General features: G+C 37.7%; 1 protein-coding gene across 12 annotated transcripts in view; it reads left to right on the top strand.

The window, feature by feature from the left end:
* LOC137997085 (tetratricopeptide repeat protein 28-like) overlaps positions 1-25,119 on the top strand; it is a 68,468-nt gene that overhangs the window by 17,361 nt on the left and 25,988 nt on the right. For 8 of the 12 annotated variants that reach the window (XM_068842846.1, XM_068842847.1, XM_068842848.1 and 5 more), the window contains one exon: positions 11,278-11,325. The gene's annotated coding sequence lies outside the window, so the exon portion shown is untranslated. Of the gene's footprint in view, positions 1-9,047; positions 9,108-11,277; positions 11,326-12,424; positions 13,103-25,119 lie in introns of those variants that run through there. The other 4 variants (XM_068842852.1, XM_068842855.1, XR_011122406.1 and 1 more) reach the window with 3 other exon arrangements.

Raw genomic sequence — 25,119 nt, 5'->3', positions numbered from 1 at the left:
AAAAGAAGTCATTGTTTCAGCAGCCAATTAGGTTCTGGTTGGCATATTAATAACAATGGGTGACGTCACGAGAAACATCGGTATATCATATAACCTAAGGATAAAATGGAACCACAACACATTCGCCTTCATGTTCACACGTTGTAAATAGTTTAGTTATAATAGTCACGAGTCTAATAATTAGAGACTTGTGACCATTATAACTGACTAAAACTATTTACAACGTGTGAACATTTATTACTTTGATGCAAGCTTTTACATTGGTACGGAAGTCCAATGGGAATGATTTCCGTACAGGTCCCTACTTCATTATGCATGCAGAATAAATTAATTATTCATTCGCGCTATTGTTTTGTAGAACAATACGTATACCCAAGACAACCGAATATATACATGGGTAATTTGTACTTACGGGATGAATAAAAACGGATCTTATTTGTTCTCTCCCTCCCTCTCTCTTCTTTCCCTTCATCGCCCACACCATTACTCGTTCTTGTCCCAGCTTTCCTCTTTCTATCCCTTTGTCTTGTTCTTATTTCCAGACCCCGCTCGGCTTTTTCTGCCATTTTATCCCATGATATGTCACTCGCAGCTTGCCTTGAATTCCGACCCAGTGTAAACCTCTGGATTACTTGTCCCTGTTCTTTACCACTGAGCTAACATGTCAAGTTGCTAATTCATACCTTGAAAATGATATTTATTTTGAATTCTGGCAGGCTATTTACATAACAATGATACGTAATTATATACAGGTGCCGCGCCGAGCACCTACAATCGAACTTACACTTGTTACCGTTAAGAGATTCCTGTTTTACTACTCTTAAAACAACCCATCCCTTTAATAATGCTAACCGTAACCCTAATTACCACTAAAGGCACTGGTTAGGCTTAAGGTTAGTCCCTGTGATAGTTTTAGGTTTTCCAGTACTGCTGTGAACTGTGACCTGCTTTTCCTTCATGCCCCGTGCGTGCGGCACACTTATAAGTTCACTGCGTGGAAGAGTATACCACGCTTAAAGTCTGATTGGTGCTTCTTTCATGGGAAACTTTCATGCACGAGTTCATTGCAATTAAAATCGTTTCATGTTCCCCTTCTTTTGAAGCAAACTTGTCTTCGTAATAATCAAGATGGCTACCGAAGTAAAAGCGTCACAGCAATGGAAGATTTGATCATTTCGAAATTGTCCCTGCTTTGTAGCCTTTCCAGAGTTGTGCATAGGGGGTGCAAAGAAAACAATTTACTTTCGTCTTCCGTGTCCAAAACCTGTGTGAAAACGCAGTCAGTTGGCAAAGACAAAGTGCCGCATCGGGAGATGGATCTGTTTCGCGATGCTCAAGAAAAAACTGCAATGGATAGCCTTCAATCCGCCAGAACACATATTAATTTTCTGACCGTAAACTTTCCTTGAAAAAATATTAGCCCTAGCTACCTGAGGCCGGAAAGTTTACAACTGCCTACAAGACAAGGGCTAACATCATCTCACAGTTAACCATCGCCTAAACTTTGTAGACCAAGACAAACGAGCCCACAGCAGGGCATTGAAAAGACATGATGGGTAGTGAAACAAAGTATGCCTCGTACGGGAACATCCACGGATCTCTACCAAAGTTATTTACTTGGAAGTATCATTGAGCATATTACCGATCTCTACAAAGAGCGATAAATCGCAAAATCCCACTAAATGCACCGTTCGTGATCCTGAATACAGGAAAGGAAGAAAATATACTCTTTGCAGTGTCTCGGCGAATTTTTAAGCAGACAGGAAGAACAATTTCATGATAAAAAGAGCAGGTAGCCATTAAATTTCTTATGACAGTACTTTTAATTGGTTTTTCTTGTTTGTTACGTTTGCGAATCTGAACCCTATTACAACGATTGCTTGAAACTCCACTTCTTGCGCTTATTCTAAACCTGAAAAATGGGTAAAATTGCAGGAAAAATGCCGAAATTGCAGGAAAAACTGCTCGATTTTCCGTATTTCAGACAGAAGTTCGACCGCCTTTTTTTAAGTCCATATAGACTTTGACAAAAACCTCTAAGAGAAAGAACAAAGCGTCAGAGTCCCAAAGGACGTCTATTGTTATCGCTATTGTTTTCTTGAAACAAAGGAGTGTATTCATAATGAAGTAGGGACCTGTGCGGAAATCTTGCCGTCCAATGTAAAGCTATTCTCTATTTTCGAATTCCCCATAATATACTTTGTTTGCCCCCCAAATTTTGCATAAACCATTGTTTTCAAATGCTCTTGGGAATATGCAGTGTCCCCAAGAGCATTTGAAAACAATAGTTTATGCAAAATTTGGGGGGCAAACAAAGTGTATTATGTGGAATTCGAAAATGGAGAATTAAGCGATTGTAAAGTTTCACCAATTTTAAATCCTTACGTAAGATATGAGCTGTCTCGTTTAAAGAACGTCCCCTTTTCAAATGATTGTCCCTCAAACATTTTAAATGTGTAACCCCTTTGGAAGCACGCTAACAGGACAACTGACCTGGCTACGCTTACCATGCTTCTGAACTCCTCCCAAAATACATTACGAACGTTCGCAAAAATAGTAAAATGTACCTCCACTTTGGCCCAGGTAGATTTTTAACCTGGTAAAGAAGCAAAATGTATTTTCAGAGACCAATACATCCTGAACGTCGCTTTTGGATGCCAACACACTCTGAAAAATGTCATGGCAACCGCACATTCATGCTCCCTTTGCGCATGCTTCTCAATGAGTGTTGACTGTAAATCCCAGATTTCCTCCATCGGGACGTAATGTTAACAACGGCACTGGAAACTAATATGTTAACCATATTTGGACATAGTTGCCTGTTATGGACAGATGTGGCATAGACTAAGCTAGAGGGCGCGAAATGCAAAACATTCCCTCGTATTTCAAATGAAAACTATGACCGAATACGAAGAAAATGCCAGTGAATCAATGTTTTGTCAAGCTACGGGACTGCCCCAGTGTGTAGCAGATCGTGCGAGTGATTCACTTGCTGACGGTCGGCAAAACAAGGTTCAGATTGTGCAAACCGGCCATCAGCCAGTTACCTCGCAAAAGGAAATTTAGAAGGAATACAACCGAGGAACTACGCAGAAAAAGACTAAGACGAAATAACGCTCGTAAAAATAAGATGCGCCAAATGACAAAAAGGGAAAAACATGCCCTGGTCAAGTCTAAACTAGTAAACGAACTTTAAGAAATCTACAGCCACCAAATCAGAGATTTAAAGGACGCTGGAATCGATGCAAGAAGGAAAACCGTATTTTATTGGAAAAAATAATGGAAAGAGACACAGCTTCAATCTCTCAAAGACTGTCCCAGGTGTGCTCTTCGCAAGCTTTTCGTCTACAAAAATTAGTCTTTATCACTCAACAATATATAATTTAAAAAAAAATTACATTCAATTACATTCAATTTTTTTTGGCATATTTCCTTTACACCCCCCTTCCCCCCATCCCTCGTTGCCTCCCTCCCTCCCTCCCTCCCCAACACACACCTGCCCAAAAGAAGTAAGGTAAGCTTATGGCATGAAAGAAATAATTGCCAGACTTATTTTGTTTTTGTTTTTTTAAGTCACAGTATTAAAATGTTCTCGCCAGGCCTAAAAAAAAAAGAGGGATACAATAAAAAACATTGATCAAAATGCATTCTACAGTGTTAATTTTAACAAATCACTTAACCCATTGACTCCCAGGGGTTCCGCATTGACGAGTAAAATCGTCTGGCGTTAGACAGAGTGAAATACTAAGTCTGGCCGGTTTCGGCCAGTTTGGATGCCAATGGGTTAATTATGCTATTTTTTTACGTTATTTAGTTTGAAGCAAATCAGTCGACGTTACTTAACTAATGGTAGAAGCCACGATGAAGTTCATGGAGAGGTTGTCTTTGGCATTTGCTCAAAGAATATGTACAGGGAAATTACGGTAGCTGTAAAGCAATTTAAAGTAAACATTCACCTCTCTCTTGTGAAGCATGAGGCATCTGTTCTTGCAAAAATGGATCACCCAGGTAATCTTCAGGGACTAAAGCTGCAACTCAGCAGCTGCTAGAAGGCCTTTTCTTTTTAAACGAACTATTTACTCCTATCCATTGTTTAAGACAATCTCTTGTCCAGGCTTTGAGTAATCACTGTTAGCTTTTCTTACATTTCAGGTCCCTTGTGCTACAAAATGTTAATGATCCCCAAAGGGAATGGTGTAGAATTATGTTTTAATGTGCAGATGCTTTATACTACATCCACTCTAAGGAATACCTGCACAATGATTTAAAAAGTGACAATGTCATCATAAATGAAACCCATAACAGTTTACACCCTGTAATCATAGATTTTGGCAAATATACAACATTAGCCAGGGCAAAATCTACAAGCTGTCTTCAAGAGACCAAGAAAAATATAGAAAATTTCATAAGCACATAGCTCCTGAAGTTGTTAGAGGAACTCACTCACAGTCAATAGCTAGTGATGTTTATCCATTTGGGCTTCTACAGACCACATGAGCCTCTACAAAAATTAGCATCCTCATGTATAAATGGCACTCCAGAGAAAAGACCCACAACAACACAATTACATGTATTAATTAACTGAATTACAATCCCAGTGTTAGTACACAATTTAATACAAACTGAAATACATAAAGCCTTGTAGTGCATGATTCAGAACAGCATGCCTAACTGGTACAAAAGTAAAATTAGTCTTATAAATTAAAGGGAAAAACTTACATATTCATTTTACAGAAATTATTGAATTTAAATGAAATGGTGAAAAATGACATGAGCTTTCTTGAATTTTTGACAACGACATGAAGTCACTTTGAAACAGTCACAGATGTAATAGTAATAGTTGATCTTTATTGTGCCTTACTCTCCAGGATGAAGTAATGGTCTGTTTAGAATACAACAATACCCACCACCCCCCCCCCCCCCACAACACTCACACACTGCATATTAAACTTGTTAATAAGCATTTCTTTGTATATTGTGGGGAAAAAAGTACTTAAATACACAAAAGTCATCATACCTGTATCTCAGTGCAACACAAAATTAATAGAATTCAACAAAGCTAGCTGTTTAGGAAATAAGTTGTGTTTGTCTATTAAAAAGTTATTTGTGGACATCATGTGTCCCTTAGGAGATATTACGAGTCCAGGCAACAAAAATTGACACTCAAAAGCTGACTGTGACAACTAAATTTATCCAATATACACTTTTGTCACTTTTGCAACTTGACCAGTAGGGATGTTAAGCATTTGAGAGTTTCTTGTTATATGGGTCCGAACAATCAACATATATGCATTGGCACACATTATGAACAGTTTGGACATAGTAACCAGTAATTCAATTAAATACTATTATTATACATTGAACTCACTATCTCTTTTCTGATTGGCCGGAAGCGTACAGTGAATTTTCCAAATCAGTGCCGTGACGTCATAACCGCAGATTATACAGTTATCATGTCAAGGTCACTCAAGGTCATGGGTGATCATGTCATGTATGACTGCAGTGCATGATTTCTAAGGGTAATCATGTGCGCGTGCTTTGTGTTGCGTGCCGTCAGTGAAGAAGCAAAAAGATGACTTCCAGGTTTGTTTTCTTCAGTTACTTATTTATTGCTATTTTCATTTCTCATGAAGCTTTTTTTCAATTCTCACATATTGTCTAATGCTTAGAATTTTTTGTCAATCGAATTATGTGCTGCTGATTTGTATATGTTAACTCGTTGACAAATAAATTACCAGTTCCACTCACTGTCATGACCATTTTTTTTTCGGACAATGCATAATAAAACAATTATTTGAGTCGGTTTTGTGATATCCAGAATAATCAAGGTCGAGGTAAGGGTTATCAGCCTCAGCCTTCGGCTGATAACCCTTACCGAGACATTTGATTATTCTGGATATCACAAAAACCTCATCCAATAATTGTTTATTATTATACATTGTAGTCACCATCTGTCTTCTTATTGGCTAAACGCCTACAGTTAATTCTGGGAAACAGCACAACCTACAGATTATTCACTAATCTGTACCTATAATCTGTAGGTTGCGCACACAATGCGTGATTTCCAAGAGCAATGTGTTTGAAAATAAACTGTGATCGCTGTGATAATGCGTTTGTCGTTATTTTCTTCAAAACAATGTAAAATAAAACAATTATTAGATTCGGTTTTTATGATATGCAGAATAATCAAGGTCTCGGTTAGTGTTATCAGCCTCAGCCTGCGACTTCGGCTTCGGCTTCGGCTTTGGCTGATAACACTTACCTCGACCTTGATTATTCCGGATATTATAAAAACCTCATCCAATAATTGTTTATAATAGCACCATAATAATGCAGTTGCCGCCCCACTGGAGGCCAAGTAAGTTGCTTTAAAATTGGAGTTACGTGATCATACTTTCTAGCCACACTGAGAGTGCAACAAGCACAATTCTGTTTAGCCTGTATCTTACTGAGGTTCATGCTTACTGACTTACTACAGATTCATGCTAAAATGGCAACTACTAGGATTCACTTCAGTTATAGTAATTAACCATACATAATAAGGTCTACATTTACGGCACTGGTCACTGGCGTTTTGCCTTAAGCATACATACATTACCACTATAATTTGGAACTAAGCTTAACTCTTAAAAATTGGTGTTAAATTAATTGTAAAAATCGAGCGAGTCCGTTCGGGCCTCATGTTCTCACCAGACCTCTCAAGTCTCACGATTTTGTCGTGAGACTCACGGTTTTCAGTTCAATCTCACGTTCTCACGACGAGACAGACAAATCTCACGATAAATAGAGGCGCAAGCTGAAAGAACATATATATTTTTGTAGCATTTCATTTTTGGCTTGCTTAGGTGAGTTTCTTGCGTCAATTCTGTGCAAACTTATAGTTAAACTTAACAAACCAAGCTAAGCTGTTCAGTTCTTCATCTGTCTGTTCGCTGGAAACACAGCCCATGACAGACTGTCGTCTATGACCATGTATAAAACACCTGTTCGAAATTCAGTCAGTGTAAAATGCAGACTGCAGACCAGGGGTGAAATGCAGACTGAGGTTATAATTTAACTGTTGAAAAAGCCCCAAACCCATTAGAAATGCTAACAGTTAAGTCTAAATATGGTTTTAAGCCTAATTAGGCCTAAGGTTAGCATTTCTAAGGGGTTTGGGCTTTTTCAACAGTTACCCCTGGTCTGCAGTCTGCATTTTACACTGACCGGTTCGAAATTAGGTCATCATAACCAGTCTCTGGCATTTTGATCACGTTTTCAAAATGGTGGAAATTGCTGATATATATAATGATGATATAATGCTGAGCAATGAGTTTAGCTCAGTGCTCACACACTGGCTGGACATTGAAGCTGTGCAAATCAAGTTTATTTCTGTGTTGTTAAGGTCCACACATGTTTTAAAAAATTATAAGCAGAAAAAATACCATTTCTCTTATTAAGAACCTGTGTTTACTTGGTTTTGTCTGCCGGTCGATCAATCTCCAGATTTTTTGGCATCAGTCTCCAGATTTTCGGTGTTTTGAGGTTGAGAGGTCTGTCTCGCAGCAATGTTTATTTCTGTTTAGCGAACAAGCAAACTTAATGAAAAGCGCCAAGAAACTGTGGTTGCCATACTTTACTGAAATTGGCTTGCGCCGCCCGTATTTCAAATGTAAGGTTAACCTTGTACGCGTAAAAAAATATAAATCTTAAGTAGTCTTCTGAAACACGGTCTACAAGATTAAAAACGGCTTAATGTAGTTCTTCATTGACTATTGATGACCAGATGACAACAAAAGAAAGACACATGACAATATTGGTTACCTTTTCATAAATGTCTTTTTTTGAATCGCGAGCAAAATACAAGCAATAAAGCCAAAAATATGTTCAAATGTGCATTCAAGATGGTGTCTGCCTTCAGGCGAAACCACAGGCGGCCCAGACTCGGAGGATAAAAATTATAAGGATTTGTACGGGAATCTCGATAACAAACTGAAAAAGATATTTACGCGCAAAAGTTCTCAATAAGAAAGCCGTACGTTATTGTCGTGGCGACTTTCTCGCTTTTTGTGTGGTTATTTTCCTGATTGATTGCGATTTAAGCGACTTCTCAAATTCCCGAGTTGTCACTCGTACCTAAATAAAGGAAAGGCTGGCAACTAATTTGTAGCCTACCTCACATCTTGCCAATAAAATCAGACTTCTCCGGCATCAGTCACGCTCAAACTCCGGCCACGGCCACACGGATAAGTTTACTTCTCCTTGACCAAGTTTCAAGGCCCAGCGAGCATCCATTGCTGAGAAACAGCAAAAAATATTCTAATTTTCAATATCCTTCGAGGCTGGCTTACAACGACACCGTCGACCGGTCAACCGTTCACGTGAGCCTCGATACGGTGAGAGCAAATAAGTGAACGGTATCATCTAGGCAAGTTAAGAATTTTGGAATTCTTCGAATTTAAAAAATATTAAAATCATTGGCTTTAGCAAAAACAGTGATCTAACAAAAATTGTCTACTTTGGATTTCAAAAATACGGCACTGAATATGACTCGCTATGTTATATTGGAGTGCTCTTCCAAACTGAAGAAAGAGAAGAGCATTTATTGGTTGGGTTCCCGAAAAGGAACAACCATTGTTTGATGCCAATGGATTTTGTATGATTGACCAAATTTACTTTCGTGCACAAATGGAAAGTGCAAGCTGCAGGAATCTTGCAGATAACTTTACTAGGATAAAAATAATTATTTGCTCTCATTTGTGAAATAGTTTGACCTTAAATAGTTTGACCTCCTTGTTGTTTCTTTTTGTTTACATTATCAATTTTCTATAACAGTTTTATTTAAATTATGTCTTTCTTTTGATGGATAAATAAATAAATAAGCTTTGTAGCTATCAGAAAAAGAAAAACTTGCAATACACTTTAACTTTAATTATGTTTAACAGTTATTTGCCAATGGCAAGGTGAGTGTACATCTGAGACAAACAATAATTATTGTCTCCAAAACTTCAAAGCTAACAACTTTATCTATTATTGATTAACGACACAGTTTATTTCTGTTTTAACAGTCCCGAGTGCCTGCGGCAGTCCTGCCGTTTTGTTTTGCTTTATATTCATGAGCTAGTGAGGTGAATATAAAATCATACTATTATTTCTATAAGAAACCACTCAACCAATCAGATTGCTGGAAACTCTTTGTTCATCTCCCGAAATTCTGTTAACTATTTATTATGATTGCTGTTATTCCAGCCTATCCCTTTATAGCTCTAGTGGCATTCAGATATAGACATTTGACACTGTCATATAGCAATTAAAAATTGTGAAGTAATAATAATATTTCACAGTTGGTTTTTCTTCTGGCGACTTAATGTCCCAGAATAGGCCTGATGCAAAAAAAAAATTACAAAGAAAACTAACTGGAAAACTAAAACATTTATTTTACAGTGCCTGTCTGTAATTGTTTTTATGTTTTGTTGAAAGTTTGCCCCCAGATGCGGGCAAATGAGCCAAAAGTTTCCGTGACATGTAACGGCGCAAAACAAGACCCTTGTCGGAGGGTGCTCGGTTGGCTTTTGTTTGCCTAGCCTGCAGCTAGGACTTTTACCGCTGACAAGGCGGTTGTCATTTTCCCATTTAACCTCTGGGAGCGAGGTTGAGATCCCGAGGGATCTCTGAGCACCCTCCTGTAACCAGTTAGGCCCAGAGTTCGGGGTTACCCGAGGGGTACTTTCGACTGGTTCGATTTCTCCCTATACCCTGTAACTCAACATCCGCACGAGTCGTCAAGCAGTGTTCAGAGAGTGGCCAACTCTCACCCACCTAAACTCCACCAGAATCATGAGCTACTATGCACAAGGTATAATTTTCTTATATATTAATGTGAGAATTCGGTTGATTAATCTTGTGGGAAGGCAATTTTGTCCCACTGTGCTGGCTTGTGGTGATAAGCATGCGCATAACCGCACGCCTACATCTGCCCGCACTACTTTTGCACAGCTGATATTCTCCAAAACTGTGATGTATATAGTATTCCCTATTTTGTGTTCTTCGAAGCTATTGCGATTCTTGGGTTATTCATGTTAAAGGTTTGTTAAATTATTTCTGTAATTTTTGCTATACTTAAGTGCCAATTTTGTTGATTTGCTGGAAGGAAATTATTTCAATATTTTGCATAAACAGCGTTGCTCACATCGAACAGAAATTTAGCTGGCTGGCGAAATTATGAAGGCTGCCACTGATCTTAGATATTAACTCTCGTTTTAGAAACTAAAACGTTAATTGATCCACTATGGAACTTAGTTAACTATGGGGCGAATTCAGTTATGTGGGGCGAACTTCAACGGGGCTAACTTGCTACGGGGCGAAACCACCGTAATTCTTTTCGGACATCTTTTTGCACGCAGATACAAAACTGCAAACGGAACTTCTCATATCTTCAAAAACATACCTTGTAGCTTGCCGTGTGTCGAAAAAAAAGTAAAATTAACCTAACAGACCGCTTTTGAAAATGAAAAGGTATAAGTCGCATGTAATAAGAAACAGATTTTACTTAGTATACTTCAACGAAAATTTGAATCTTCTTACCTAAAGAACAAACGCAAGCAGACTAATTGATAAGTGTTTGGAACGTATCGTTCAAATTTGCTTCGTTTTTACAACGAAATACACGCAGAATCGTAGTGTAAGTGTCTGGGAAATAGGGCAACATGTACATACTGTAAATTTTAATACCTGACGTGTTTACAGTTTATACTGGTCGGTGGTGATATGACTTTTAATTTCCAACCATAAATTTCTTAAAAGCAAGGTGACAAGACATAAATGATTTGCACGAAAATTAATGCAGCCAGCTTGGCGACTTTTCAACTAGTTTTTGGTAGATACCTTTTCTTTTCGGCCTGATTACGCAGATATTTCAGCCTGACTGAAAATTTCATGGAAGACATTTCTTCGTGTGTCTCAGGTTGAAGTTCATAATTTCACTGGTTTAAGCAACTATAAGAATACTGCGTGTTTGTTTATTTATTGTATCATTATTTTGTTTGTTTAGTGTTTAAAGGGGCTTATTGATATTACCCAGGCTATGACAATCCTGCAAGTAATAAGGGTCAAGCTTTCATGTTTAGAAACCAATCAGTTAGATTAGGATAGAGTATAGAGTGGCTCTGGGACAAAAGTCATTAGAGAAATGGGGTACTTTTTTTGTATACTACGCAAGTGATTTTTGTTATGAAAGTTAAAAGTTTTCCTACAAGATTCGATAATGAATGGATAACCACATTAAATCATATTTTGCAGAGTCATTTCTTGTTGTCAAGGACCTCGCGTCGATTAGCATCCATTTTGGTAAGTTGCTCACTGTTTCTCGTTTCTTTATAACACGAACAAGTAATAATTTATGTGTAATAAACCAGTTCTGATTAATTTTGCATTACTTTTTGTCAGAATTCCTTATAAGTTTATTTTCTGAAGTGCTCACAGTCACTCATGATTAGTTGCAAATGATGCATCCAAATGATCCACCAGTATTATTTACCCCTTAAATAATTTTTCTGCCAGATTCATTATTCCTTCTCAAAAGGTTTTAAAAAGGAACATTGCAAGGTATTAACAAGTGATATTAGCTTGCTGGGTGTACCTGTAATATAAAGTTATTTGTCTGTCGTTTGATTGAACTGTGACTAGGTCACTTGTGTTCATTTTGTGTTTATTTTTATTCCAATTATTTTCAACTTCTTTTCATTATCCTAATTACTATTATTTGCTTGTTTACCCATAATTACTCAATTTCCTCATATTTTTGCTTGTGTAGTTGTGTTATCCCCACACATTTCTCTTACCTAATTCCTGTTGTGTAGGAGTGGTAAACTCCTTCTTCCCTTTGGTAAATCCTGTATTAGGGGGTAGTAGATTTACCCCCTAGCCTTATTTGGTTTTTAGTTAGTTTTCTATTTTCCTAAAATCCATTGTAAATTGGCTACCATTTACTTGAAGTAAGTTCAGTCGGTTCAGTTACTTTATCTGAAGAGTGTCAGTCTTCAAGACAAGTCATTTTCCAAGTCTTCTGAGGTGTGTAGTTATCAATAACATTTGGTATGTTATCAGTATTTTCCTATTTCTTTATTTATGCCTACAATACTCGTCAAAAATCTTGAAACACTTGTGTCTGTTTCCCCTTCCCCAATGTTGATTTGGGTATCACAGTGGTCTCAGTGCTTCAAAACACCCGTGGCTCAACATTGGGGAGGGAGAAGGCACATTTCGAGGGGAAAAACAGTGTGAAGTAGAAATCTCAGGATTTCTCCAGGAAATTCGAGAGAAACGGTGTCTGTTTCAACGATTTGTGACGAGTATTGTAGCCTTTAGTTTAGTTACTACATATAGCTTTCTGTTCTTGATTTTAGTTCTTAGCAGTGATTGCAAAATTTCATTTGCTATTGTCTAGGTTCGTTAAAATGGGGGTGACAGACCTGCGCGACTCCCGCTGTGTGCCCATTGTGTTGATAAAAGCCTTTATAGTTTTGCTTTAACAAGCATGTCTTTAAGCGATTTCCCTTTTCTATAAGAGATCAAGGGAGGTTCCTTGTATATCTCTCTTAGTAGCGGCTGGTTTAAATTGCAGTGATTGCAAAATTTCATTTGCTATTGTCTAGGTTTGTTTATCTATGTTGACCTTTAGTCTGGCACAGCATGTGATTTACGCCTTGAATATTTTTGCTGTTTTCCAATGAGTAATTGCTGTATTTTTGTCTACTGCTTTGTATCCTTTTAATTGCATTTGATTCCAAATGATCCGTTTGTTACCATTATTTCACAATTACTAGTTTCAATGTACTATTGTGGGATTATTGTGCAATATGTAATTTGAAGCTCTTGCTTTTTTCAAATCCATCCTTCATATAATAGTTCTTGGATTATAACATTGTTTAGTTTGTTTACAAGTTGAAGTCATTTTACTCGTTGGTAATTTCTTTGGCTTTTAGTTCGCAAGCATGTTTCTTCATGTATCAGCTATTTACCATAGTTTTTATTGTTCAGCCAGTAAATAATATCAATTTACTATGTTTAATCCATTGGCTTATTGTGGCTTTGTTTTTTTGTTCGTTCCCAACTCTAATAAACTCGTAAAACTTAGCTCAAATTTGTTGTTCTTGCGTCAACTATTTTGGCCGTCTTACCGAAATATATTACCCTCTATTCTTTCCTCACACATCAATAAAGTAGGTGATGTATTTTGATATTTTCTTGTTTACATTTACTTGATCTCGATCCACGGTGTTTGCGTAGGTATAAATGATTTGTGTTAGAAAGTTATTTCCCACTAGATAATGTTTTACCGAAAGACTTGGCAGTGGATAACCACATGAAATTAAAATTTTTAGAGTTATGAAAAATGGGGCGAGACAAGAAGGAAACGCTTGCAGACAAACCCCTGCATTTTGAAAACTGGCAAGTTGACCTGTGATGCATGTCATCAGCTGTCATAAATTGACCAAGAAAATATTTGGTCTTCCATAGTGGAAATTGAACTTTGTGCAAGAGAAGGTTAAAAAATTTGGCAAGGAAAAATAACATGCATAACAGGCATTTCTACACACGTGTAAATGAGCACCTTTTCTGGGATAAAAATTATCATATTTTCAAGCATCTTAGTTTGTCTAAACATTGTCAGGATACTTGCGATGTTTCTTGCTTAGAATTTATTGAAAATGCTACCTCTTTCTATCGACTCAAAAACAGGGAGAGCTTCCATATTGAGCAGATGAAACCGGCCAAACTCAACAAACAAGTTGATCATGTCGGTTTAGCATTACACTTTTAAAATTTACCATTGTGTCAGTTACAGTATGTTTTCTGTAATATCTTTGGTTTATAGTTTGAGTTTCACCTCCTGGTAAGGAACATTTAAGAGCGCCTCTCAGCAATTTTCACCTAAGACCGTGCAAGATAAAAAAATCGAAAAGTGCCAAACTTTGTCACAATAAAGGACTACCAAAACCATTTTTAGAAAAATATGTTTTACTTTGTTTCAATAATTATTTTACCTGGACGGCGACTTTTTCGGTATGGGGCCTTGCGAGCGAGTGAAAACGACTCCAAAATGTCGCTTGTTTGAATCGCTCTTTTTGAAATAACGAACGAGTAACTTGAAAATCAAAACAACATGGCACAGCTAGAGTAATTCATTCACCCTTTAGCGCTGTTAACGGTACAATATACCAAAACTGGCATTTTGACCAAATTTTAAAACTTGACCTTTTTTAGATTGATTACAGACCCTTGCAAAACAAATCTGGAATATTCTGGTTATTTCCAGAATTTTTCTTAGAATATGACAAAAAAAATTTCTAGAAATTCCTAGAATTTACCAGTTTCCTTTTCTGGAAAATTCTAGAAAATTCTAGAATGTTAATGAAACATGCTAATTAGGGAAGAAATAGCCAGCTTTATTCCAGAAATCATAATCTGGGATCAAATCAAGTTTTTCCAGCTTTTTCCAGCTTGTTACAAATGCTGCTTTCTAGATTTTTCTAGACATTCCTGCATGCTATTAAATGAAAGCATGTGAAGATCATGTATTAATTTCCAGCTTTTTTCAAGGATATTCCAGTTTTTCATGATTTTCCTCTGCCTTTTCCCACCAGTTAATTTTATTCCTTGATGGTTTTAGCTTTTGGTTCCTTTAAGCCAATTCAGCCATTGGTAACTTTTTAAGTTTATCACGAGTAACTTTACTAAGCTTCTTACTCTAAGCAGTCAAATGCACAACAAAAACAGGCATCATTTCTTGTCTGTATAAAGAACTACCAAAGATCATTGAATACGTTGTTTAACTATAAAGTTATTGGTCATTAGTGGTAATCAGGCAGTCATGTCTTGTACCTTCCCTCGTAGAACCAGACACTGTGTAATCTATGTAAATCCTATTTAACGACCTTATGTAAATGGTATGTTATGATATACATAAATTGGATACAGAAGCCTTATTCAAAGGCTATGTTATACGTTTGCCTCATCTATATATTTTGAAAGGAAATGCTATGTTTTAGCTAGTCAAATGGAACTTTACATAGCATATGTAAAGGCTATGTTATGGGGTTTTTGTGTCCAAAAATAAAAATGGTTTCAACATAGTTTCTACATAGATTCGAAACAGAAAATACACAACACATACATAATTATCCTGCTCCTATAAAATAATATTCCAGCAAATCAGAAATGTGCTGGAAACTACAAAAAATCCATCGTAGTCAAGCTATTAACAGTTATTACCATAGCTCACAGACAAAAACAATTAGACGACAGATTTTAAAGCAGTTATATATTTTTATTGCATGAACCTAAGCATTTAATTCATGCCAAAATCTTTGGATTGGGTTCTTGTTTTAAATTTAACTAGACCCTCCGTGAGGGGTTGCCTGTGGTACGTGCATCGTTCCAGACAATTTTTTTCAAGTTGGGGGGTCATTAAGACCATTTAAGGGGTCACCCAGAAGTCATACCAGCAGAGGCCCTTTGGCTCACAGGTCCTCACACGTTCGCACGACGAACAGATCCTTTTCTGAGGTTAAAAACCTGGCTACCAGCCTATTAATTAATCATTTGTCGGAAAGAAGAAATTCCTGTCTTCTTTAGAAAAAATAGACACGCATTGCTTACATGTGGTAGTGAAGTAACACAGCAATTTATTCCATATAAAATGTCAGCTGAGCTGTGTGTTGTCTTCCAGGAGATTCAAGTTGTCCTTGCGTAATATGTAGCTCTAACAGTGCACGATATTGATTTGGTATTGTCTATCATTGTAGTGCCATGGTAGAAGTCTTGGGTAAATAGCCTGAGAAGACATGTGGTTACTAGCAAAGTACTGAACCCAGAAAGATTGAAGAAAATAAATGGGAAGTGAGAAACATTGGCTTCTGGGCTGACATGTTGATAATTTTCAAGCTCCCTCACATCTTCTTTCACCTCAAGTTTAAGAGTGCCCTCTGAGCATCTGACAGCTTTGTAATATCAAAGTTTACTAAAGTGTACTAAAGGTTACTAAAGTTTACTAAAGTTTACTAAAGTTAACCCTGTCCGTCCGGGTTAGTATCTGGATGGGTGACCTCAGACATATACCCCTTCATAAAACAGAAGCATTGGACCGAAAATACTATTAACGCTAACCAATGCGAACTCAGCAAGGTACAGATTTTGTTAGCTTGCTTTATGCAAAAACAAATATTGATGCAAAAGTAAATTGATACACAGTTTTTAGAAAGAGCAGCAGGAAGTTTCCAGGACGGTCGTTCGAGAATAACATATTTACGACATGTAAACAACATTAACTTTGAACCGTGAATATAGAATATAAAAAGTTACGATCAGCGACAAACATTTTGGGAGATCTTTGCTACGTTCAATTTTGTTATTGTACTTTTGGTTGCACAAATTAATCGCAAAATCGAAAGTGACATCGCCGGAATTCAGCGGGCGCCGTGATTAAGTTACCGCGGCATGTTTACTCGCCAAACAGTGAAGCATCTGTGTCAAATGATGGCAAGATACCGGGTTTTCGTAAGTTTCTTTTTCTGTCAAGTGTTATAAAGTTTGACAATAAATGAGCAAAGTCAAAAACAAAGATCACAATCGCCCAAACTCTTGAGGTTGACCCCGGGGTTGACCATTGTTTCTGCTGAGTCAAAAATTTACTCTCCAACACAAGGTTATGTATCTCCAGGTAATTCCATCATTTTGGAAATAGCAGCTACTTTATTATTCATTGGCGTCACAATTTTTTGCTGATTTTGGAGCTCATTTTGTTGAAACTCAAGCACGCTTCCAACAGACCTGTTTATTTTCGTGAACCTTTCCTGCTTACAAAGCAATACTAAAAATATCCTCCCGTATCACATCTCAACCTTAAGCTCGAAAATTCAATACACAACATGATATTATAATTCACAAAGGCAGAAAATATCACAGAATCCTTTTCCACCGAAACATTTAATTGAAACAAACAACATAAGATGCACTAAAACGCCGTTCGCGTTGCAATGACTTTCGCCGCCATTGCTGGTTAACGAGAATAACAAACTCACGAGGCAGAATGTATATTTATATTTAATTAAATTAGCACAACAGAAAGACGCTAACCTCATTTTGACACGAAAATGCTTTACTATTGCCATAAAAAACTATCCAGTTAAGCTTGCGTATTATAAAACGTGATGAATTCATAAAGGCCACCTTTTCCAGCGAACAGTTTTTAGAAACAGCATATTTGCTATTATAGGCAAAAACCCCTTCCTATTTCATTACGTGCCTGAAGAGAAAAAACTCAGTCGTGTCAAGTATGCGCAATATTACAACAAACTAAAATTTCAGGATCAAACCGTTTCCATGAAGCACCTTTTCCTTGAATAATGAAGCGCAAAATAGACGACAAGCTTTCTTTCAAATAATCCTTGGCTGTCACATTTTCAATTCTTTTTTTTACCTGAAGACTGTGCAGAGTTGATCACTGACCACTTAAGGTGTTCGATTCGTTCTCTGTCTTTGTTGAAACCATAAGCTACCAGAGGATTTTCCATTTGGTTTCAGTGTTCTACATAACAGCACACTTGGTAAAATATTATTTTAGAAATACAGCTCACTTTGATTTCGGCTCCACGGGCGATAGATTGTTGTCGAAGTCCATTACTCGTCGCTTTTGAGATTCCAGGTGTTGGTTTTTCACCGCCTGCCTAGTTTATCCAACTGACTTTCCATTATTGAGCTCCATAAGGGTATATTTTGTTTAAGGATCCACTAAAACGCCATTCGCGTTACATGACTTTCGACGCCATTGCAGGCTAAGTTAATGATTCTCCTGTGTCCACCAGAGAAATCTACGCATTTCCACTACCCTCTCGATCCTAAGAAAATACGCGCAGAAGGCTCTTTGCACAAAGATACCACTTACCAGGGGAGTGACAGCAAGACTTTTACCGACACGGAAAAAAATATTAAATAAAATAAAACTAGACCCTCCGTGAGGGTACACTGGGTTGCCTGTGGTACGTGCAGCGTTCCAGGCAATTTTTTTCAAGTTGGGGGGTCATTAAGACCATTTACGGGCTCACCCAGAAGTCATACCAGCAGAGTCCCTTTGGCTCACAACTCCTCACACGTTCGTACGACGAAACAGATCCTTTTCTGAGGTTAAAAACCTGGCTACCGGCCTATTAATTAATCATTTGTCAGAAAGAAGAAATTCCTGTCTTCTTTAGAAAAAATAGACACGCATTGCTTACATGTGGTAGTGAAGTAACACAGCAATTTATTCCATATAAAATGTCAACTGAGCTGTGTGTTGACTTCCAGGAGATTCAAGTTGTCCTTGCGTAATATGTAGCTCTAACAGTGCACGATATTGTTTTGGTTTTGTCTATCATTGTAGTGCCATGGTAGAAGTCTTGGGTAAATAGCCTGAGAAAACATGTAGTTACTAGCAAAGTACTGAACCCAGAAAGATTGAAGAAAATAAATGGGAAGTGAAAAACATTGTCTTCTGGGATGACATGTTGACAGTTGTCTTTGCGTAGTATGTAGGTCTCACAGTACACGATATTGTTTTGGTATTGTCTATCATTGTAGCGCCATGGTAGAAGTCTTAGATAAATAGCCCCTTGAGAAGACATGTGGTTACTAGCAAAGTACTGAACCCAGAGAGATTGAAGAAAATAAAAGGGAATCGAGAAACATTGGCTTCTGGGCTGACTTGTTGATCATGCAACTTCTTTCCACCACAAGTGTAAGCGTGCACTGACAGAATCTGACAGCTTTGTAAACAAAAGTTGAAAGCTGAAGTTTCTCCCTATCCGGCAGGGTTAGTAACTGGATGGGCGACCTAAGAAATATACCACTCGGCAGTAACAGAGGCAAAGGACTGAAAATTCCTATTTTAATGCTTTCAAATGCGAACCAAGCAAGATACAGATTTTGTTAGCTTGCTTTATGCAAAACAATTATTGATGTCAAAGTAAATAAATATGGATACACAGTTTTTAAGAAGAGCAGAAGGAAGTTTCAGGATGGTCGATCGAGAATAAAATATTTTGCCATCGGTAACAAAATTTACGACATGAAAACAACATTAATTTTGAATCACGAATATAAAAAGTTACCATCAGCGAAAAACATTTTGGGGGATTTTCGTTGTTTTGTTGTAATTGTACTTTTGGCCGCACCGAGTAAATCGCACATCGAATTCAGCGGGCGCAGTGATCAAGTTACCGCGGCATGTTTACTCGCGAAACAGTGAAGCATCTGTGTTAAATGATGCTTAGATACCGGGTTTTTGTTTTTGTTAGTTTTCTTTTTCTTTCAATTGTTATAAATTTTGACAAGAAATGTGCGAATTCAACACAAAGATCACAATCGCCCAACTCTCAGAGGTTGACCATTGTTTCTGGAAAATCAAAAATTTACTCTCCAAGACAAGGTTATTTATCACCAGGTATTTCCATCGTTTTGGTAATAGCAGCTACTTTATTATTCATCAGCGTCACAATCTTTCGCCGATTTTGGGGGTCATTTTGTTGAAACTCAAGCACGCTTCCAACGGACCTGTTTATTTTCGTGACTTATGCGTTACCACAAAAATTCTCCCCTTATCACATTTCAACAAATGTATGCAAATTTGCTAAGCTCGAAAATTACACAACATGATAAATTTACAAAAGCTGGAAATTTCACAGAAATATTTTCCAGCGAAACATTTCTTGAAACAAGCAACATATTTGCTACAAGAGGCAAGAAACCCTTCCTATTTCAGTTGCGTGCGTGCAAGCGAAACACAATCACAAAGCAATTAAATAAATTTCTGACAGTTCACATCAAACCCTTTTCGAAAGAAACTTGACCGTACATAATAAAGCACAAAAGAGACAACAAGCTTTCATTCAAATAATTTTTCACTGTCACATTTCCAATTTTTTTTAACCTTTGCAGAGTTGAGTACAAAATGAATGTTACTTGACAGACAAACAGGCAAACTTTAAATAGATGCGACTTCAGTAAACACTGTGAGACACACAACAGAGGAGGTTTTCTGGACGGTCGATCGAGAATAAAATATTTTGCCATCAGCAACAACATTTATGACATGAAAACAACATTAATTTTTAATCCCCAATATAAAAAGTTACGATCAGCAACAAACATTTTGGGAGATTTTTGCTATCGTACTTTTGGCTGCACAAGTAAAAGCGCAAAATCGAAAGTGACATCGTATTCAGCGGGCGCCGTGATGAAGTTACCGCGGCATGTTTTAATACTCGCGAAACAGTGAAGCATCTGTGTCAAATCATCATTTGACACAGATACCGGGTTTTTGTTTTTGTTAGTTTTCTTTTTCTTTCAAGTTTTATAAAGTCTGACAAGAAATGTCCGAATTCAACACAAAGATCACAATCGCCCAACTCTTCAGGTTGACAGTCAAAGACGAGGTTATTTATCGCCAGGTAATTCCATTGTTTTTGGGATAGCAGCTACTTTATTATTCATCAGTGTCAGATTTTTTTTTGCCGATTTTGGGGGTCATTTTAGGCGAGTTCATACTAGGTACATAAGTAGGCCTTAAGTTTGCCTTAAGTATACTTGGAGTGTGAACGGGGGTTATTTTGGTTTAAGTACCTTACTTTGTAACCTTGGAAACGACCTATCCTCAAAGAAGCCGAAGTACGCTCTCAAGTCTAGTTTTACCGTGCTCGAATGCGTGCTTACGTACTATCAAAACACTCGAAAGCGATAACACGTCAATCAACTATACGGCGGGAAAAGCTAGTGCACGCAAACCTTCTTGGCGAAGCAAAAACATGGATCACAACGGAAGCCGACATCGTTTCTTCTCTCACCAAATTGTAATCCACAGCTTCTACAACTGTTTCCGGTTGCAAGCCGCCATAATGCTAAACCAACCCTTTCTTCTACGCTAATCGGCGCTCGCATCCGCGTCTGTTGTTTTTGCAGATCTACTCTTACAAGGTCACAAAGGTATTCAAATGTTTCATGAGTGACACGAAAATGTTCCTTCCAAAGAAAATGCAGTGCTGGATTAGCTATTAGAAGGCGAAACCAGGTCTGTGGTCGAGGCCAAACCCAAGCTCTTCTTCTCAGTTGTGGTCTTTGTTGCTGTGAAACTCCTGCCACACACATAAGCAACATCAGACGATTTCTCCGGCTAATTCTAAAGGCTTCCTCCATCAAAGCAAAGCAATACATTTGTTGATGCCCGAAAGACCGCTGTCGCAAGAGTAGAGATGTAAAAATCAAAATCAGGCATGCTATTCGAACGTTTCGAGGGCGCATGGTGAAAGTTTGAAAGTCTTGCTATTTGCTTTGTCGGGTTTTGCCGCGTAGTTTGATTGACAAGCGATCCCGCAAGTAGCATACTTTACAATTTAGTATGAACGCTTATCTTTAAAAGTAAGCATCGACCGTCTCAAGTTCACTTGAGTTTTTAAGGTACTTAAGGCCTACTTGGGCCTTAATGTGAACTCGGCTTTTGTTGAAACTGGAGCAAGCTTCCAACAGACCTGTTTATTTTCGTTACACTATACCACAAAAATGCTCCCGTATCACATTTCAACACACGTATGCAAATTTGTTAAGCTCGAAAATTCCACAACATGATATTAAAGTTCACAAAGGCTGGAAATATCTCGGCAAAATCCTTTTCCAGCGAAAAATTAATCGAAACAAACAACATATTTACTATTAGAGGCAAAAAAACCTTCCTATTTCAATTGCGTGCGTGCAAACAAGAGATGCAATTAAATACATTTTTGACAGTTCACATCAAACCCTTTTCGACTCGGAACCTTGACAGTAAATAATGAAGCACAAAAGCGACAACAACTTTCATTCAAATAATTCTTCACCGTCACATTTCCAAATATTTTACACCTTTGCAGAGTTGAGTACAAAATACCGGTAAATGTAAATTGTCAGACAACTAAGATACGACTTAAGTAAACACTGTGATGCATTCTGGTAGGCGTTCGATTCCTTCAATGTTAATTTGTTAAATCCATAAAAAAAATTGCTATTTGATTTCCGTGTTTTATATAATACCAAGTTAGTAAAATATTAGGAACAAAGCTCACTTGATATCCGAAGGCGAAAAATGAAATTGTTGTCGAAGACCATTACTCGTCGCTTAAAATCCAGATATTTAGTTTTTCAGCGCTGTCTTGCTCTTCCAATTGACGATCTATTCTTGAGCTCCATGAGGGTATATTTTGTTTAAAGATCCACTAAAACGCCATTCACGTCAATGACTTATAAGTGAAATTTCCAATTGTTATACCGGAAGACTGTGCAGAGTTGAGAACAGGTAAATACAAATAGAGAGACAACTGAGATAACAGATCCACTATAAGGATTCCTTCTCTGTCTTTGTTGAACCCATACTGAATTACCAGAGAACTGTTCATTTGGTTTCAGTGTTGTACAAAACGCCACACTTGGCAAAATTTTAGGAAGACAGCTCACTTTGATTACAGCTCGACGGGCGACAGATTGTTGTCGAAGTCCATTACTCGTCGCTTTTAACATTCGACAACATTTAACATTGTCTGCCTTGTTCAGTATCCAATTCGCTTGCCATTATTGAGCTTCATAAGGGTACATTTTGTTCAAAGATCTACTAAAACGCCATTCGCGTTACATGACTTTCGACGCCATTGCCGGTTAAGTTAATCGTTCTACTGTGTCTACCAGAGAAATCTACGCATTTCCCACTACCCTCTCGATCCTAAGAAAATACGCGAAGAAGGCTCTATGCACAAAGACACCACTTAGCAGGGGAGTGACAGGCAAGACTTTTACCGACACGAAAAAAAAAAAAAAAAAAAAAAAACGAAAAATAAAAAAACGACGAAATTAAAGACAGATTCCGACTGGGTTTGCCACTGTAGTGGCAACCCAGTAATAAACGAGATGCTTCCGTGAAGCATACATTGGGTTGCCTGTGGTACGTGTTACAGAAAATCAGAAGGCACTGAATTGTGTGGTATTGAACTACAGCATTCCAGTCTGAAAAATAACAAATAAAAGAGAAGCGAGAAACATTGGCGTCTGGGCTGACATGTTGATAATTTTCAAGTTCGCCCCACAACTTCTTTTCACCGCAAGTTTAAGCTTGCCCTCTGAGCATCTGACAGCTTTGTAATACCAAAGTTCACTGAAGTTAACCCTGTCCGGCGGGGTTAGTGTTTGGATGGGAGACCAATACTATCTACTCCTCATAAAACAGAAGCATCGGGCAGAAAATACTATTAACGCTAACAAATGCGAACTCAGCAAGGTACAGATTTTGTTAGCTTGCTTTATGCAAAACAAGAACATCATTCTAAAAGTTTATTCTACGCAAGAAGTAGGTTCTGGAGGTAATTTTGAGAGTGGAAATCAAGGTTACGCGGCAGACGGCAAATAAAAACTCACGATTTAATTAACTTAACACACCAGAAAGACGCTAACCTCATTTTGACAAGAAAATGTTTTACTATTGCCATAAAAACTATCCAGTTAAGCTTGCATATCATAAAACATGATGAATTCATAAAGGCCACCTTTTCCAGCGAACAATTTTTTGAAACAAACAACATATTTGCTATTACAGGCAAAAAACCCCTTCCTATTTCATTACGTGCCTGAAGAGAAGAAACTCAATCGTGTCAAATATGCTCAATATTGCAACAAACTGAATTTCAGGATCAAACCGTTTACATAAAGAACCCTTTCCTTGAATAATGAAGCACAAAATACGCGACAAGCTTTCTTTTAAACGAGATGCTTCCGTGAAACATATACTGGGTTGTCTGTGGTACGTGTTACAGAAAATCAGAAGGCACTGAATTGTGTGGCATTGAAATACAGCATTCCAGTCTCCGAAGAATAACAAATAAAAGAGAAGCGAGAAACATTGGCTTCTGGGCTGACATGTTGATAATTTTCAAGTTCCCTCACAACTTCTTTTTACCACAAGTGTGCCCTCTGAGCATCTGAATGCTTCGTAATACTAAACTTCACTGAAGTTAAGCCCTTTCGGGCGGGGTTAGTGTGAGGATGGGAGACCAACACAATAAACCCCTCGTGAAGCACAAGCATCTGACCGAAAATACTATTTAACGCTAACAAATGCGAACTCAGCAAAGTACAGATTTTGTTAGCTTGCTTTATGCAAAACAAATATTGATGCAAAAGCAAATAACTATTGATACACAGTGTTTAGAAAGAGCAGAAGGAAGTTTCCGGAACGGTCGATCGAGAATAAAATATTTACGACATGAAAACAACATTAATTTTGAACCATGAATATAGAACATAAAAAGTTACGATCAGCGACAAACATTTTGGGAGATTTTTGCTACGTTCAAATAAATCGCAAAATCGAAAGTGACATGCCGGAATTCAGCGGGCGCCGTGATTAAGTTACCGCGGCATGTTTACTCGCCAAACATTGAAGTGTCTGTGTCAAATGATGGCAAGATACCGGGTTTTTGTAAGTTTCTTTTTCTGTCAAGTGTTATAAAGTTTGACAATGAAATGAGCGAAGTCAAAACAAAGATCACAATCGCCCAACTCTTGTTTATGCAAAGTCAAAATTTACTCTCCAAAACGCGTACGACGTTATTTATCACCAGGTAATTCCATCATTTTAGAAATAGCAGCTACTTTATTATTCATCTGCGTCACAATTTTTCACTGATTTTGGGGCTCATTTTGTTGAAACTTAAGCACGCTTCCAACAGGCCTGTGAACCCTTCCTGCTTACAGAGCAATACTAAAAAACTTCTCCCATATCACATTTCAACCTTAAGCTCGAAAATTCAATGCACAACATGATATTATAATTCACAAAGGCAGAAAATACCACAGAATCCTTTTCCAGTGAAAAATTTATTGAAACAAACAACATATTTGCTCTTAGAGGCGAAAACCTCTTCCTATTTCATTGCGTGCGTGAAGACAAGAATCTCAATCGTGTCAAATTACCATGTACTTCAGGTAAACACAGCTCACTTTGATTTCTGCTCGACGGGCGATAGATTGTTGTCGAAGTCCATTACTCGTCGCTTTCACGATTCCAGGTATTTGTTTTCACCGCCTGCC

The sequence above is a fragment of the Montipora foliosa genome, chromosome 3 (genome assembly GCF_036669935.1).
Source record: "Montipora foliosa isolate CH-2021 chromosome 3, ASM3666993v2, whole genome shotgun sequence".
Taxonomy (NCBI): Eukaryota; Metazoa; Cnidaria; class Anthozoa; order Scleractinia; family Acroporidae; genus Montipora; species Montipora foliosa.
The sequence above is the reverse complement of the archived record's forward strand: the minus strand, read 5'-3'. Positions and strand labels throughout refer to the sequence as shown.